Here is a 14,406-nt window from a genome sequence, read left to right on the forward strand (position 1 = left end):
AAGAAAGGGAGAAATTTTTGCTCCATTTTTGTTGCTATGAAGGACTACTTGAGGCTGGGTCATTTATAAAGAAAATAGATTCAATTGGCTCATGGGTCTGCAGGCTGTACAGGATACATGGCGCTGGCATCTGCTTCTGGTGACTGCCTCTGGAAGCTTCCAATCATGACGGAGGGCAAAGGGTAAGAAGGTGTGTCATGGTGACAGTGAGAGTGGGAGCTAGGTGGGGGAAGGTGCCACATTCTTTTAGACAACCAGCTATCACATGAACTCAGAACGAGAACTCACTTAACACCAAGGAGATGGTACTAAGCCATTTATAAGGGATCTGCTTCCATGACCTAATCACCTCCCACCAGGCCCCACTTCCAACATCGAGGATCACATTTCAACATGAGATTTGAAGGGGACAAAACATCCAAACCACAACACAGAGAAATGCACTGAGTCATTTTTCTGTGATGAGATATATGTGGTACAGCCTAAAAGCAACTAACTGACTTTAACAGAATACAATTTTTATGAAATCAAGTCCCAAGCCAAGTGTATATTTCATAATCTAGTGCCTACTATTTTAATTCCTTCTGTATACCAAAAAAATGCACTTAAAGAATCAAAATTTTAAATCACAGAGAAGGAACTAATTTCAGCATTTGTTAGTTCTTTTGTAAACAGAGCATATATTATTAAAACTTTTTCTTAAATAATTCTAGAAGAGGTAAACACATATCTTTTCTTCAAGAATATTTTACAAAACTTAGAATTTAATATTTTCTATATTTTATTCTTGAGTCAACTGAGACTCAGAGAGATCAATGAACATCCATGATAACACATAGCTAAGAAGCATTGGGAGCAGAATGCAAAATTCTGTAGTCTAGAAACACAGCTTGTACTCTTAATCCATTAAACTATCTTGTGTCCCTTGACTACAATGTGTCCCCTGATTGCATGCCCAGTGACAAACTGTCTTACTTAAACAAGCACTGTATAAATCCTTTTCCAAAGCATCAAAAATATTGTTAAATATGGCACTAACTCTAGCACAGTGGCATGCTGATATTGCCAAAACTTGAGGGTGACAATAATCAATCACATTATATAGGATTTATAAATCAGCTGACTCTCAAACTTAAATGCACATAAGAATTTTTACTTTAAATAGGCAGCCAAGTAATTCTTATGAAAGCAGTTCACACTTCAAGACATACTGCTAAAGGCATTTTAAAATTTACATGCAAGAATAGTCAGTCCTATTTACAACATACTGGAGCAGTTGCTCCTCTGATTTCTACCTATGGCATGAAGGCTTCAGAATGAAAAACCTTTGTAGGTTTGCTGATTTTTGTAGTTTTTAGGTTTTTCATTATTTTTATACACTTTTGGTCTTTTCAATATGTTCATATAGCACAAGTTTATAATTGCATATATTAAATTTGCATAAAATGACTTCAATATAGTTTGCTTTCAGGGTTTAGTGGAGGCTTTTTGCTTTCGAAAACCAGATTATGAAAATCATGTTTTCTCTGTGGAGACTGGGCAATGGGCCGGGTTTCAGTTTTGATAGCCTCCTGTTACAGGTCTCCTTGACATTCCCTTGGGCTAGTTCTTATCATTTGGCTGCTACTTCTTCCATCATAATGTAAGTATTTATTGGTCTTTCAGATATTTCTGTTTTCAGTTCTATTGATTGAGGTTGTTGTTCATAGTTATTGTAATTAGATAAAGGATGAAAATGTGGGAACCAATTATTTTAAAGAGTGTAATACTCATTATATCTCCCTACTGATCATTTTAAAAATAAAACATAGTAGCAAATTTATCAAATTTTATGTCAGTAATGTATTTTTTAGAAATTAAGATAAGTCTAATAAGATAAAAATCTCTTTGAGCCTTTGGATAAATATTCAAATTAAGTGATATGTCAGGTATTTTTCTGCTTTATTATTTTCTGAAGTCTTATATTTTTAAATTTTTATGATGGAAAAGTTTATACATGTAAGAAAAAAAAGAACATAATAAATAAAATGAAACTCATGTAGCCATTACCCAGCTTCAGCAATTTTTAATTCATGGCCTATTTTGCTTTATCTATGACCACATCCCTTGGTGTTTCAAAGATCACATCTAAAATATTTTAATAAGTCTCTTTAATAACTACTATCCCACAAATAAGACCACTGTAGTTCCTGAAACTCAGTGCCCTTTTTAACCTTCATATAATAAACTTAGATTTTGGCTCTATGATGACAATACAATCATAAGAAGTATATAGATTCTTTGGCAGTCTCTCTAAGTGCTCCTTTTGGATATTTGTTTTAGGCTCTGTGGACCTAGCTATCTGGAAATAGGCTATTACTTGGTATAATCTTACAAAATTCAGTCTTTGATTTAATATATACATGCAAAAATACATGCAAAATACCATTTGTGCACAAAAATAACTGTTGCCCAAAGTTTGAAATATATTGAATTTATTTAGGACTTATCTTTTGCTACCACATACTAAGGTTTTAATAAATTGAAAGCCTGGAGTGTCTCTTTTTTAACAGAAACACATTGTCATAACACAAATTTCTTAGAAAGATTTAAACAATAATATAATCTTCTGGAGTGAATTGTGTCCCCCCAAAGTGTAAGTTGAAGTCCCACCCAGCATACCTGTGTATGTAACCTTATTTGGAAATAGGATTTTTACAAATGTAATCAAGTTTAGATGAGGTCATACTAGACCAGGCTGTGTATTAGTTAGCTCAGGCTGCCATATAAAATGCCATAGACTGGGTTGTTCAAACAGCATCAATCTTTCCTCACAGTTTTGGAGGCTAAATATCTGAGATCGGGGGCAAGCATGGCTAGGCTCTCATAAGGGCTTTCTTCCCAGCTTGTTAGACTACTGCCTTCTTGCTGTGTCCTCACACAGTAGAGAGAGAACATTGATGCCTCTTCCTCTTTTCATAAGAGCACCAGTTCTATTGGATCAGGGCCCCACCTTTATGGCCCCATTAAACCTTAATCCCCTCTTTAAAGGCCCTATCCCCCAGTTCCATGAGGGATTAGAGCTTCCACATATGAAACTGGGTGGACACAATTCACACTCATAGCAGGGTGAGCCCTAAATCCAATGGCTGGTGTCTTTATAAGGAAAGGAAGATTTGCACACATACACACATACAACAGAGGAAAGATGTTCATGTGAAAACAGAGGCAGTAATTAAAGTGATACAGCTACAAGCTAAGGAATGCTAAGGACAGCCAGCAAGCACGAGAAACTAGGAACAGACAAGAAACAGATTCTTCTCTACAGCCTTCAGAGGGAGCATGGTCCAGATGATACGTTGATTTTGAATTTTCAGCCTTCAAAACTGTGAGAGATTACATTTCTGTGTTAAGTTGCCCAATTTGTGGTAATTTGTTACACCAGCCCTAAGAAACAATCCATATGAGTCAAATACTTTGGGGATACAATCTATTAAAAAAAAAAACAAAAAAACCAAAAACCTCTACTGGAGTTCTAGGATTAATTGGTTTCTTACAGCATTACATTGGGGGACAGAAAGGAATTCAGGTTAATCCTTTACCTCTCTTCAAAACAGGCCAAAGTGCTAGAAAGTTGAGGGTGGATATTCAAGCTGTTCTTTGATAGGAACTGAAAGGGATCTTGAGATCTGGAATCTATACATGGAGTGGATACATGTTGTTTTGTTTGCTACTCTAGTTCCGATTATATTTCTTCAATTAAAGGGCACTCTCAGGGTTTTTCTTTGTTTTCTTGTTTGTTTGTTTGCATTACAAACCTCATTCTCAATCTACACGATTTGGGTGAGAATGGTTCTATATCCAAGCCAGCAGTAACCTGAATTGGCTTAAGTGAATCAATATTCCCCATTCACTAGCTTTAGAAGGCAGTTCAAGGATGATTAAAATGTAACCCCATCTTAGCATAGGAAATATTTTGAGGTAATTCATGAGAAAGGAAAAAAGATTTATTTTGTTTTTGTGTTTAAAACAAAACAAAACAGAAGAAAACTAGAAGCAACCCTCGCTCTTCTAATGGTGTGGTATAAATTCATGAGATCTAGCATCAATACCATTTTACCACCAAAATAGAAGAGCGTTGAGTTGTGGTGTCTGGGAGTGAGGTTGGGGGCAGGGTAAGGAGCATTGACAGGAGCCTGATGATGAAGCTAACCCTAAGAATAGCTGAGTGCAGAGACAGAGAATATGCGCCAAGTGCTATGGTTTTATCTGTGGATACAGAATCACCTGACGCCTGTGCCGTTTGCAAATCCCAATTTTATTCCTTTGAATTTTCTAATGTGCAATCATATCATGTACAACATTTTGCTACTTTCTTCCAATATTCACACACCTGTCTCATATCTTATGGTATTTCTAATATAAGATTAAATAATAGTGCTCGGTCATCATTGTTTTGTTCTAAAGTTCTAATAGGAATGTTCTACGGGTGTACCATTTGGTTACAGGCTGGAGTGCAGTGGCACGATCTCGGCTCACTGCATCCTCCGCCTCCTGGGCTCAAGTGATTCTCCTGCCTCAGCCTCCCGAGTGGCTGGGCTTACAGGCACCCGCCACCACGCCTGGCTAATTTTTCATATTTTTAGTAGAGATGGGGCTTTGCCATGTTGGCCAGGCTGGTCTTGAACTCCTGACCTCAGCTTATCTACCCGCCTCGGACTCCCAAAGTTCTGGGATTACAGGCATGAACCACCGTGCCTGGCCAATCATTCCTATTACACAGTAATAAAACTGATCATAGTTAAGAATTATTGAATATTTCCTACATTCTGGGCATTTGTGTGTAATTATTTATATTGACAATCCTCTCAATAAGTCTATAAGATTATTCACTTCATCTTACAAATGAGGAATTTGAGGCATAGAGAGTTTAGGAGACTTGTCCAATGTCATACTTGAGATTGGAAGTCAGATTTTCAAAGTAGGCTGTGTATAAATTTAAGAACCACACTATCAAATGTTAATATGATTTCTGAAAAGTGAAATGCACAACTAATTGCATTTTCTTACATTGTAATTAATGTACAGAATGGTGTATATCACAAATAGTTTGATCCACCAGAAAATAGGGGTTTTAAAAATTTCACTTCTGGCATGAAATGCTGATGAGAAAAATAAATAAATAAAGAAGTTCAGATGGTCAAAAATACCAAGCTATAATCTGTTTTATAATGTTATTGATGAGAACATAATTATTTCAAAATACCAACCAAACAAAAATTGGTATAATATGAACTGTAGTCTTACAAATTGATCAACACCCAAACTAAGATGCCATAAGTGAAGGTGATAACCCAGTTTACAGTGAAGAAAATGAAACTCAAAGAGCAATTGCTTTTGTTCAAGCAATGTGAGAATATAATCTATAGCAAAAAATTATGTTTCAGATTGCCATACTTTGAAAATGTAACATTATTATTATTTGAATTATTTTATATAATGATTCTGCACTAAAAAGTAATCTTCAGCTGTTAGTTTTCTAAGAAGACTTTCCAGTCAAAAAGAGAATGCATTTGTTTGCTAAAATTAGTATTATGACCTACTTGGCACATGTAGTATGTAAATTAACAACATGTCATCTGATTCATACATCAGTATCTTCTAAGGGTGGTTGGAGAGTTTGAGTCCCTAAAGACCAGTACAAACCTTACATCGGAAAACGCAAAGCTGAGGTGTGACCTTGGTGAGTTTATCCGGGTACGAGCAACCCATGAGGCTTCTATGGAATGTCTTTTTTCTCAAACATTTAATTGTACGAAGTGCTTTGAATTTATAGCAGACTGCCCTTCAGCTTCTATCTAAATGCCATAAGCTTTGTTTCAAGGGATCAGTTGAAGTCAATAATCTGGGCAATTTCTTACACTTTCTTGAGATTGTAAATTGGCTAGACCTCTCTGGAAAGTATCTTTAAAATACGTATCAAGAGTTTCAAAAATGTGCATGCTCTCTGATCTGGAAACTCCTCTTATAGGAATCTAGTCTAGAAACAAATCAGAGATGCCATCAAATACATATATAAACATGTTTATTACAATGATATTTGCAAAAGGGAAGCAACTTGAATGTCTAGCATTATAGAAATGGTTAAATAAACATTGGTACAAATATATGATGAAATAAATATTATGGAACTATTAAAAATCATGATGATGAAAAATATTTGATAGCAAACAAAAATACTTAAAATACAGGTAGCTACAAATTTAAATAGAAATGATGGATATTCTATATTTGCTATTTCATTACAATTAAATACAAAATACCAGAGAGAAAAAGCACAAAGGTTAACAGTAGTTATCTCTGGATAGTGAAGTTATAAATGACTTTAAAAAAGTGAATTCTTTGTATTTTTTAGAACACACATAAAAATATTTAAAATAAGAGGAAATGGCACGTGTTTTTAAAAGATTACGGAAGTATCATGGAAACATGAAATGAAAAAAAGAAAAAGTAATAGAGCATTATTCTTGAAGGTTTTAAAATGCATTCAATATGATTTAAAAGTAAAAGTTTTTTTTCCATATACTTTATTTTTTGAGTCTGATTATATGGTCTTTTAATATTGTTAATAAACAAAATTAACAATTATGAGTACAAATAATCTTCTCTTTTTTTTTTTTTTGAGACAGAGTTTTGCTCTTGTTGCCCAGGGTGGAGTGCAATGGTGCCTTCTCAGCTTACTGCAACCTCCGCCTCCCGGGTTCAAGTGATTGTCCTGCCTCAGCCTCCCAAGTACCTGGGATTACACGCATGTGCCACCACGCCCGGCTAATTTTGTATATTTAGTAGAGACGGGTTTTCTCCACATTGGTCAGGCTGGTCTCGAACTCCTGACCTCAGGTGATCTGCCCTCCTCCGCCTCCCAAAGTGCTGGGATTACAGGCATAAGCCACAGCGCCTGGCCCCAAAGATTTTTAAACATAGATTTAATGGTGTTTTATTTCATTTTGTGTAAAGATATTTATTATTTAGATTTTTTTAAAACAAAGGTTGAGACAATTTATTGTTTTGCTTAGATACTAACATTTCCCATAACATCTGTTCATTTGGTTTACATTTCCACCACTGAACCAGTGACTGAAATTCTCCCCAGCTGTGATTTATGATCTGTTTATATACAATCTGCCAGACCATACTGCCATAAAGCCTTCAAGATTCCCAGGTAGGAAGAAAGTGAGGTTTTACAATCTATCTCAGACTTCCTTATGTTATATAGTTTAAATCTTAGCAAACTACAAAATTGACCTTGACTATAAATAATCAGAATAGTTATAAAACAACCTATCTTTGGACTTTTTGAAACATATTTTATTCTTCAGTACTGGATTCTAGTTTATACTATGCTGTTGGTGGGGACACATTTAAACTATGTACATCACACCAACACACAGTGTCCTGAAAATACGAGGATCCCTAATTGAATAATAAAATAATTGATGTAAAAACAATAGTAACTTTTCATGTCTAGTTTACATTATTTCTGAAAATGTGTACATGTTGATTAAAAAAAATTAGAGTAGACAAAAATGAAACCAGGTGTTCTAGGCTAGTAAAGTTCTGTGATTAAGTTTCTTTAAAATTTCTTTTAAAAACAGGGAAATGACTATTTAATCTAAGAGATGTAACTTCCTTTTCAAAGATGTAGAAGTACCTACCTACTGGTGAATAGACAATATTTTATTGCCTTTTTAAGGAATTTTCAATGACAGTTTAACTCTATAACAGGTTTTCAGAGTTTTCACATAGCAATGGATTATTTGATTACATCACTCATCTGTTGCTTATTTAAATAATGCATTTTTTCTTTAATTACTGAATTGAGCACTCAGCTAACCTACACATTCTAACACAGCTAACCTACACTCCATCCTTCTCTGCAAATTATAAAAATCTTCCTGAAATATTTTGTAGAATTCTGAACTGTTTTCTGAACTCTGATCTATGAAATACACTGAAAAGAACCACAAAACAAATCAACTACAGTTAAGAGAAAAGCAATGGCCTGAATGATGTTATTGCAAATACTGGTTAAAATTAATTGAAAGTTTTGCAAATGGCGTGTACTGTGCTCAATGCTTTAAATAAATTATATCTCATCAGATTCCTGACTCTTGGTAAAAAGGCAAGAAGCTGGACAATTATTTCCTCAAATGAAAAAACTTGAACAAGTAACTTTATCAAAGTTACCAGTAAGTAAATGGCAGAACTGGGATGAAAATCCACCTCTACTAACCTCCAGATTAGTCAAGAGAAACAGAATACAATCCATAGGTCAAAAGTATGCTTATTCTCACCACCCCTATCCAACACAGTTCTGAAAGTCCCAGTCAGAGCAATCAGGCAAGAGAAATAAATAAAAGGAATCCAAGTAGGAAAAGAAGTCAAATTATCTCTCTTTGCCAATAATATGATTATACACCTACAAAACACCAAGGACTCTGCCAAAATGTACCTAGACCTCATAAATGACTTCAGTAAAGTCTCAGGATACAAAATCAATGTACAAAAATCTGTAGCATTCCTATACGCCAATAACGTTCAAGCTGAGAGCCAAATCAAGAATGAAATCACATTTACAATAGCCACAAAACAAATAAAATACCTAGAAATAATCTAACTAAGGGGGTGAAAGATCTCTACAAGGAGAACTACAAAATAGTGCTGAAATAAGTCACAGATGACACAAACAAATGGAAAAATATTCCATGCTCATAGATTGGAAGGGTCAATATTGTTAAAATGGTCATATTGCCAAAAGCAATCTACAAATTGAACACTATTCCCATAAAAATACCAATGTCATTTTTCACAGAATTAGAAAAAATATTCTAAAATTCATATGAAACCAAAAATAAGCATGAATAGCTAAAGCAATCCTAAGCAAAAAACAACAAAGCCAGAGTCATCACATTACCCAACTTCAAACTCTCCTATAAGGCTACGGTAACCAAAACAGCATGGTACTGGTACAAAAACAGACACATAGACCAATGGAGCAGAATAGAAAACCCAGAAATAAAGCTGTACATCTACAACCAAAGTCAACAATAATAATCAATGGGAAAATAATTCTCTAATCAATATTTGGTGCTGGGATAAGTGGCTAGCCATTTGAACAAGAATAAAATTGGTCTCCTGCCTTTGACCATATATAAGAATTCACTCAAGATGGATTAAAGATTTAAACGTAAGACATCAAACTATAAAAATCCTAAAAGAAAATGTAGGAAATACCATTCTGGACATCGGCCTTAGCAAATAATCTATGACTAAGTCCTCAAAAGCAGTTGCAACAGAAACAAAAATTGACAAGTAAGACGTAATTAAACTAAAGAGCTTCTGCACAGAAAACAGACAATAAACAAACAAACAATCAACAGAGTACACAGACAACCTAAAGAATGGGAAAAAATATTCACAAACCGTGCATTCAGCAAAGATCTAACACTCATAATCTATAAGGAAATTAAATAATGCAACAAATAAATAACCAATAACTCCACCAAAACATGGGCAAATAACATGAACAGGCATTTCTCAAAATATTTTAAAAATGCTCAACACCACTAGTCATCAGGGAAATGCAAATCCAAACTATAATGATATAACATCTCACATTAGTCAGAATGGTTATTATTAAAAAGTTAAAAAATAACAGATATCGATGAGGCTGTTGAGAAAATGGAACACCTATATACAGTTGGTGGGAATGTAAATTAGGTCAGCCACTATGGAAAACAGTTTGGAGATTTTCCAAAGAACTTAAAAATACCTAGACAGGCACAGTGGCTCATTCCTGTAATTTCAACACTTTGGGAGGCCAAGGCAGGAGGATTGCTTGAGCCTAGGAATTTGAGACTAGCCTGGGCAACATGATGAGACCCTGTCTCTACAAAAAAAATCTAAAAAATTGGACTCAGCATTTTTTGTAGTGACTGTGTCTCTACAAAATATTTAAAATGACCACGACTGTGGTCTCAGCTACTCAGGAGGCTGAAGTGGGAAAATGACTTGAGCCGAGGAGGTCGAGGCTACAGTGGTCAGTATTCACACCACTGCACTTGAGACTGAGTGACAGAGTGAGACCCTGTATTAAAAAAAAAAACAACAAAAAAAAACGACCAATAAACACAACTACCATTTGACCCAGGAATCCCATTACTGGGTATATACCCAAAGGAAAATAAATTGTTCTACCAAAGAGACACATGCATTCATGTTCATCACAGTACTATTCACAACAGCAAAGACATGGAATAACTTAGGTGGTCATCAATGGTGGACCAAATAAAGAAAATGTATTACTTACACATCATGTAATAATATGCAGCCATAAAAAGAAGGAAATCATGTCCTTTGAAGCAACATAGATGCAGCTGTAGGCCGTTATCCTAAGCAATTTAATGTAGAGGAGAAAACCAAATACCACATGTTCTCACTTGTAAATTGGAGCTAAGCAGTGGGTACACATGGACAGAAGGATGGGAACAAAGAGGAAGAGAAGCCAGAGCTGAAAAACTACCTATTGGGTATTATGTTTAGTACCTGGCTGACAGGGTTATTTGTACCCCAAGCCTCAGTGTCAAACTTAATATACTCATGTAACAAATCTGCACATGTAGTCCCAAATCTAAAATAAGAGTTGAAATTATAAAAATAAATAAGTAAATAAATAAATAAAAGCATAATCAATGCCTAAGTCAGGGAAATATACAGTGAAAGATTTTCCTAGCATTTTTTTTTCAACGTGCTCATTTTACAGATGAGGAAACTGAGACCCAAAGACATCAAGTGACTTGCTCAGTTTCACAGAGCTTCACATAGCTCTTAGATTACACAGCATGTTGCCTCAGTGGGAAAACTGTCTCATGGCAATTCCTCAATCAACTGTAGATGATGCAAGCTGGGATTTAAAAAAAAAGGAAGGCATAAATTTTATAGTTATTTTTTGTCTCATTATTTTTGAAAATGCTGCTGAAAGTTCAGCTGATTAAAAAATTAACACAGGAAAATTTTTTATTTATCAATGGTCTAGTTTTATTCATAAAAACCACACTAGCCCTATACTCTGACCACCTGAGTTCTACACTGGAATTATTTGGAAGTACATCCAGACAACACATAATTTCCTCAGTAAATGTAAAACAAAATTTGGAAGCTGGAAAAAAAATGTGGAAAAGGATTATGTTTGAAATATTATAGAAGAAAAATGAGCGGTAGAGAACTGAAAGAAAATATCTAATTATATGCTTTATAAGTAGGTAAGAACTATGAATGTAGACCTTATTTTTCAAACAGGAAATCCACAGAAAATTATAGCAGAAATCAGCAAAAATGAAGGGAGATAACTTGGTAAGTTTTAGAATTTAGCAAATAGGTGTGAAGGGCAATCACCAGACAGAGGAAACGTAGTAGCAGCAGTTTGTGGAACTCAGGTTTCATTAATTAACTGCAATAAGCACTGAGTAGAAATAAATAGTTCTATGAAATACTATTAAGAAAACATAAATGTGCTTTCTGAAGACAGGGGAAGCTTATTATCTAAAGAAAATAAATGGAAAAAATACCTGTTTAGTAGTGCAAAATATACTTGAAATCATATTTCTAAAATGTCATATTTCTTAAAATTAACCAACAAGAAAACAAAATATTGAAAAGCTATAACTATTACATTTCTTGTTGATACTTAACAAAAATGTTATGGTTTAGGGTGGGTCAGATATAATTATCTCTTTTTTATAGATGAGATGTCAGAAAGAATAAATAACTTACACGAGATTACACATAAGGTCTATAACTAATACTGAAAGCTAGATTATATAGCTATAAATTTTGTCCTTTTACTGTAGGGTACATGTTTTAGGTTTGAACAAACATGTCTAGACACAAACCCTCATGAAATATGATTACAAACTCAAACATGATGCAAAGAAACCCAAAAGAGCTATTAAAGATAAAGAATACAAACATTAACTTATCAGTCAAATATGAATTATAAAATGGATGTGTTCCTGAGAAATTATAGGCCAAATTAAAATTCAAATATAAATCTATTTTACAAAACTGATTTATATGTCATGAGATAATATTATGTGACATTCATTAATGTTTTCTCCCTCTACCCACAGAACCTTGGACTTTGCATCCTTCTTCGGATAGGATTCTAATTCTAGTGCACCTACCTCATTTTAGAAGTAACAGAAGAGAAGACACAGTCAAATTCAAGCTTCAAAGGGGAGATGTGGGCATTAATATTGAAAATAATTGGACATATGCTTGGCTAGTCAGATGGAGTTTTTCCTCTGCCCTATGTATTTTGTACCACCAACACCCTAGATAGAAGTTTCCCTGCATGGGGAATGGAGTGAAGAGAATCCACAGGCGAGTGAGAGAACTGGATTGTTCAGAAATAGTAAGCCTGTACAATTTTATCAAGAATTTACAGTATAAACTGAATTCTTAAAAGGTATAATGCTACTAGAATCCTACAGCATGCTCTGTGACCCATATTTCCTGCAGACTGATATTTCAGTTAATTCTATGGAGAAATGTCTTTTAAAGCTCTTATATGAAATGATACAGTTCTCATATCACAAATTTAAATGTTCAAGAAATGTAATTTCTCATCTTATCCAGAGTTTTATCTAAATGTCTAAAATGCAGAGAATGCCAGGCCAGAGTAAAGTTGAGGAATTTAGGAGCAGGGAATAGGTGAAGAGGAACTGGGAAGAGGCTAAAATGAAGCATTTAGGCCTCCTCATTCCTTTCTAATCTCAAAGTGTCAGTCCAGAGTTTGTGGCTCCATACTCCTTATCTTGGCTGTAAGATAACTCCTGGACTAGCTTCTCCCAGCTGCATATGAATGTCTAAATGCTTAGGACTGTGTCAAGATTGATGCTTACCCACATTTTTTCCAAGAATGGAGGAGTGATCAACTAAGCAAACATTTGGTTAATGATTAAGCTAATACCTTGGTAAATAAATATGGTAAATAAGTATCTGGAAAAAACATAGAAAATGTCCTCCTCACCCAGGATAAAGGATTACTTAATTCATTGATTAATTCAATTGTTTGCATTTTCAGTAAATACATATTGAGATATGTTTTAATGTGCAAAAAATTGTCAAGCTCTTTTATTTTTTCAATAATAAAAAAATACAATCTTTGATCACAAAGAGATGACACATTAGCGCAGTATTTTCATTGAGCTGCAACTTCGTAAAGACAGTCCCCTTCAAATACGTACACACACACACACTCACACCCACACACCCACCCACCCCCCCACACACACACACACAGAGAAAGAGAGATAGAGAGAATATCCATATTGGCTTATTAAAGACACTTAGCATCCTTAGAGAAAATAAGCCTAAAATATTTCAAATTTTTTAAACCCCGTGTTTCCAAATTTTGCTGGACTTTATTTATGTCCCTGTCCTCTCACCCAGATATGTTAATTTACCCTCCCAAAGTCTTGGGTAAAGTTGGTTTAGTGAATTCTAAATAAAGAAATGTCTCTAGAGTAGATAAGAACATTTCTTCCAGTTGTAGTAGTTTGAAATAAACTTTTCATTAGTACATCACACTACTTCCTGGTATCCTTAAATGTCAATAAACTTGTGACTATAATTTTTTAAATAATTATATGCTTTTGTCCAAGGAGTAGTTATTTCCACCAACATGAAGGGTTCTAGGCAAAAGGCCAAGACTGCCAAGCTTGCCAGATATTCTCTCACAAAAAGAGTTGGAAATTGGTATTGTGATTTATAAATCAGTCCCTTTGGGTTTGATGAGTGGAAAACAATGTGAACCTGTCTCCTGAAGTGTGAATACTTTCTGAGGTAGCTGACAACACTGAATTTCTGAAACTGCAAAGCTGGTGATTGGACACTGAAGTCGTATCTCAAGTCTAGACGTCAGGAAGGGCTTTGACAGCAGTTCTCAAGGTCTTTGTAATATCACTTGCTCCTTTCTACTCATGTGCCTGCTGCCATCATTAGAGACCATGAATTACACTAGAATATTGACATACACACATACTCAGGCACATACACAGATCTCACTCATCCCTACTATCTTCTACAAACAATGAATGCTTCCTCCTTTCTCCACTGCCTAAATTAATCCCCTCATTGTTTCTCATCCATACCTCTGAAACAACCACTCTCTCCCTGCCACAAATAATATTAACTAAAATGTCCAATGGGTTTTGTTAATCCCCTGCAAAATAGCTTAATTAGTTACTACGGTACAAGAGATACATTTCAACCTCCTTCTTATCCTTCGATTTTCAGCATACTGCAGTTTTCACTCATCTCCCTAATCTAAATTTGATCCTCCTGTTATCCTTTCTCATTATACTA

General features: G+C 34.7%; 1 protein-coding gene and 1 long non-coding RNA gene across 4 annotated transcripts in view; one reads left to right on the forward strand and one right to left on the reverse strand.

Moving 5' to 3' along the window:
* CSMD3 (CUB and Sushi multiple domains 3) overlaps positions 1-14,406 on the reverse strand; it is a 1,211,357-nt gene that overhangs the window by 221,893 nt on the left and 975,058 nt on the right. The window lies entirely within an intron of this gene.
* On the forward strand, positions 1,317-13,654 carry LOC117981492 (uncharacterized). 2 transcript variants are annotated; one of them, XR_010112877.1, is made up of 4 exons: positions 1,317-1,642; positions 5,635-5,722; positions 8,140-8,228; positions 12,168-13,654. It is a non-coding gene; the product is annotated as an uncharacterized LOC117981492 (long non-coding RNA). The 2 variants fall into 2 exon arrangements; XR_004673045.2 differs by lacking the exon at positions 8,140-8,228.

This window comes from Pan paniscus, chromosome 7 (genome assembly GCF_029289425.2).
Source record: "Pan paniscus chromosome 7, NHGRI_mPanPan1-v2.0_pri, whole genome shotgun sequence".
NCBI classification, from domain to species: Eukaryota; Metazoa; Chordata; class Mammalia; order Primates; family Hominidae; genus Pan; species Pan paniscus.